This window comes from Capricornis sumatraensis, chromosome 11, assembly GCF_032405125.1.
Source record: "Capricornis sumatraensis isolate serow.1 chromosome 11, serow.2, whole genome shotgun sequence".
NCBI lineage: Eukaryota > Metazoa > Chordata > Mammalia > Artiodactyla > Bovidae > Capricornis > Capricornis sumatraensis.
The window spans coordinates 37,206,247-37,210,844 of NC_091079.1; the positions used below are offsets into that span (position 1 = coordinate 37,206,247).

The 4,598-nt window shown below is 39.5% G+C and overlaps 1 pseudogene; it reads left to right on the forward strand.

The window, feature by feature from the left end:
* The first annotated feature begins 421 nt into the window (after positions 1-421).
* LOC138088811 (small ribosomal subunit protein eS27-like) lies at positions 422-673 on the forward strand (annotated as a pseudogene).
* The last annotated feature ends 3,925 nt before the right edge of the window (positions 674-4,598 follow it).

Sequence of the window (4,598 nt, forward strand, 5' to 3'; positions counted from 1 at the left end):
GGCAAGTCAATAAGATCAGAAATGCACTAGAATTTTCTCACTCCATATTTTCTCATAACAATAATTTTCTTTGAACTTTTATGTCTCCAAATATCCCTAACTCTTGAAACCTAATACCTGAGATCTTTGGGAGCACACTTCAGAGGCAGTGGAATTAGACTGGGTCTTGGACTATTCATAGGGCTCTCAGATAAACTTTAATAAATGATGCAAATAGAAGAAGAAATATACAAACAACTCTTGTTCTGTTTGTGTGAGTTCATCATAAAACTGAGAATGTCTCTTACTTTTTCATCTTATAATTTAAAAAAATGGTTTGTACATATCATATAGTAAAGGAATAAAAAATCCATTAGGCAGGTTTTCTTAGATAATAAAGCATGTGAGGCCTTTTCTGCAGTGGTGACCTCCTCAAGAGAACATGCCTCTCACAAAGGATCTTCTTCATCCCTCTCCAGAAGAGAAGAGGAAACACAAGAAGAAGCGCCTTGTCCAGAGCCCTAATTCCTATTTCTTGGATGTAAAATGCCCAGAATGCTATAAAATCACCACCATCTTTAGCCATGCACAAACAGAAGTTTAGTGTGCTGGCTGCTGTACTGTCCTCTGCCAGCCTACAGGAGGAAAAGCAAGGCTTACAGAAGGATGCTCCTTCAGATGGAAGCAGCACTAAAAGTATCCTGCATCAAGATGAATGGGAAACCAGCCCGATAAACATGTTCTGGACTAAAAAAAAAAAAAAGCATGTGAGTTGTCTTAATGTGTGAAAACATATTAAGATCAGTAGAAAACCATCAATTTTCCAAGCCTTTCAGATTTGTATAATAATGAAAAAGGATATATTTCAGTCAGATTTTTATTTCTCTGTCCCATCCGATATGGTATTACATACATGGTTAAAAATATTTCTTAAAAATCAAAAAACTTTTTAAGATTATTCAATTTTATTCCATTCCCTGGACATTGTATTTATACTTTCCATCTTGAGTAAAAGAATGAGTAACCAAAAGTCCTGGGTAAACTATAAGAAATAAAGCAAATAATCATGAGCTAAGATATACATATTGTCATACGTGTAAAATCACTATTGTGTGGGCTTCCCTGCTGGTCCAATGGTTAAGAGTCTGCCTGCCAATGTAAAGGACACAGGTTCAATCCCTGGTCCTGGAAGATCTCACATGCCTTGAGGCAACTAAGCCTTATTGCCACAGCTACTAAGCCCATGCTCCCTATAGCCATGCCTCTCAACAAGAGAAGCTACTGCAATGAGAAGCCCATGTGCCCCAACTAGAGAGTAGCCCCTGCTCACTGCAACTAGAGAAAGCCTGCACACACCATGAAGGCCCAGTAAAGCCAAAAATTGGTAAATAAATCACTACTGTGATTCATGTCAGGATATTGTAGATATTGATAAACAATTGAATTAGTTTTAATTAATGCAGATTTTCCTCTGAATGTTATATGTTATTATTCAGTCACTAAATTATGTCCGGCTCTTTGGGAACTCATGGATTGCAGCACCTCAGGCTGCATGCTGAGTGTCACGGCATCTAGCTCATGGTTTGGAAGTAAGAAAATCTGTCATCCAGCATCTGCTCCTTCCTGGCTAATTTGCAACTTTGGGACAGTGATATCAATTTTCTGGGCCTTGATTTTCATATTTGTAAAATGATAACAATAATACCTAACCGGGGGAGGGGGGGGGTGGGGGGAGGTGGTTATATGAATCAGTAATGACATACATACATTACATACAACACTTTGATTGTAAGAAGCAGGAAATATAAGTAAGACAAAAAATTTGTATTTCAATTAACCAAAAAATTTATATTTCAAGCCATACACCAAAAAGGAAAAAGAAAAAGCAAAAAACAGTGAGTGCATCCATGGATTCAAATCATTATATTTTCATATTGACTTCTCTATTTGCTCTTTTTTTTTTTACAAAGAGCTGTGCTATCAGAAATCAACCATCTTCATAAGGTTAAAAACAAGACTGCAACCAGGTTGGATCTTAAATTCTCACAAATTTCATGAGTCGAAAGGAAAAAAATTCTGTCCAACTAATTCCAGGTAGAAAAATCCTGGAGAATAAAACTGATTAGTCCTGCTAATTGGTCCTCATATTCATTTTTGAGTCAAACAGTGGGAGTCAGGTGGAAGACTGTGACAGGCCCCAATGTCTGTGATATGTCCAGGCCTGTGATGTGAGATGTATGATCTATAACCAAAAAAGGGAAGAAAAGATACAAGACAAATCAGACAAGTAGCAAAACAGAATCTTCATTATTAAAGTCCTTGGCATAGTATTAGCTAAGGACTTGGAAATGATAGATATTAGTGCTGATGAGATTAACTTTCATTTCCTGGATCAACCAATTAGTTAGCTTCATTCTGGTTTATGGACCACTCATGTACGCGCATAGTGATGAGCACGAGAGGAATCCAATAAAAGAGAGAAATGCGTAACATCCACCGCTGCCAGGTTAGAGCTTGTTTTGCTGACAGTGTGTCATTTGTGGTATATATTCCTCCAAAGGGCAGAGGGTTACTACTCTTGCAGATTTCAATACATTAATTTGAAATGAGAAATCTAATTCAGAGCCAAAGTGAACTGCAATCTGCTGGAATACGCTGAGGTCATCTTGACACACCTAGCAATAATGAAAAAAATCATTCTTGCTTCATCACTTGCTAGCTGTGTGTCCTTGACTGAGTTATCAGCCTCTGTTTCCTCAAAAGTTACATGGGGGTAATAATAATACCTACATTTTCATAAAGTATTTGAGGCAATTAAATGACTTAATGTATAAAAAGCAAGGGAGGGGGAGAAATAACTCAGTGTGTGGGGAGTTGGAAATTTGAGTATCTACTTCAGAATGCTTGTACAGAAGGTGAGGAATCCTTTCTCTTTCTGACTCAGAGACTAGGGCGGAATTACCCAACCATTCCTCCAAACGTACTCCTCCATTTTCTCATTAATTATGAGCTCCCTATTTTTCTCCCAAAGTCCTCTTTCAAGTAAAAATTGTATAGTGGCTCTCTCTTGCCTGAAATTAAAAACAAAAACAAAAACTTACTAGTACAATACCTGATATAGATATTCAAAATGACAGGTTTTTTTTTTAATGTAAGCCAAACTATATAAGAAGCACAAGCTGGAATCAAGATGGCCAGAAGAAATATCAATAACCTCAGATATGCATATGACACCACCCTTATGGCAGAAAGTGAAGAGGAACTAAAAAGCCTCTTGGTAAAAGTGAAAGAGGAGAAGTGAAAAAGTTGGCTTAAAACTCAACATTCAGAAAACTAAGATCATGGCATATGGTCCCATCACTTCATGGAAAATAGATGGGGAAACAGTGTAAACAGTGTTGGGGTTCCAAAATCACTGCAGATGGTGACTGCAGCCATGAAATTAAAAGACACTTACTCCTTGGAAGGAAGGTTATGACCAACCTAGATAGCATATTGAAAAGCAGAGACATTACTTTGCCAACAAATGTCCGTCTAGTCAAGGCTATGTTTTTTCCAGTGGCCATGTATGGATGTGAGAGTGGGACTGTGAAGAAAGCTGAGTGCTGAAGAATTGATGCTTTTGAACTGTGGTGTTGGAGAAGACTCTTGAGAATCCCTTGGACTGCAAGGAGATCCAACCAGTCCATTCTAATGGAGATCAGTCCTGGCTGTTCTTTGGAAGGAATGATGCTGAGATTGAAACTTCAGGACTTTGGCCACCTCATGTGAAAAGTTGACTCGTTGGAAAAGACTCTGATGCTGGGAAGGATTGGGGACAGGAGGAGAAGGGGACAACAGAGGATGAGATGGCTGGATGGCATCACCGACTCGATGGACATGAGTTTGTGTGAACTCCGGGAGTTGGTGATGGACAGGGGGGCCTGGCGTGCTGCAATTCATGGGGTCGCAAAGAGTCGGACACGACTGAGCAACTGAACTGAACTGAAACTATATAAGTGCAAAGAAAAATAACCAAAGCAGCTAGATTAAGACAAGTAATTATCAGTCTTGACAGCTGATTGTTAACTTTTATTCTGCTCTCTATCCTTTACATGACTCATCTGACCAAGCACTTATGATATACTGAGCACTTATGAGAAACAGAAATGAAGAGTAATCGTGGGACCACTTTCACATGTCATAGAGTTATACAAATGTCAAATAACAAATCAGGAAATGCATGTTCACAAGTTTTGGTAAGTGCTTTCAATGTATGTCTAGGCTAAATAATAAAGTATAGCAGTAGGACCTAACTTAGTCCAGGGGCAGGGCACTTGGTTCTAAGCTCCATGTAAGCTGTGACTTAGTCATTGAGGATGAGTAAGTGACCCTTAGGCAAGCAAAAAGAAGAGTAAGATGAAGATCCCGATGTGGAAGAGAGTGGTGCTAGCACAGCAAAGACCTGCTAGTGAAAGTGCTAGTCGCTCCGTTGTGACCGACTCTGTGACCCCCATGGACTGTGTCCCGCCAGGCGCCTCTGTCCATGGAACTCTCCAGGCAGTACACTGGAGGGGGGAGCCATTCCCTTCTCCAGGGAATCTTCTCAGCCCAGAGATCTGCCCCAGGTCTCTTGCACT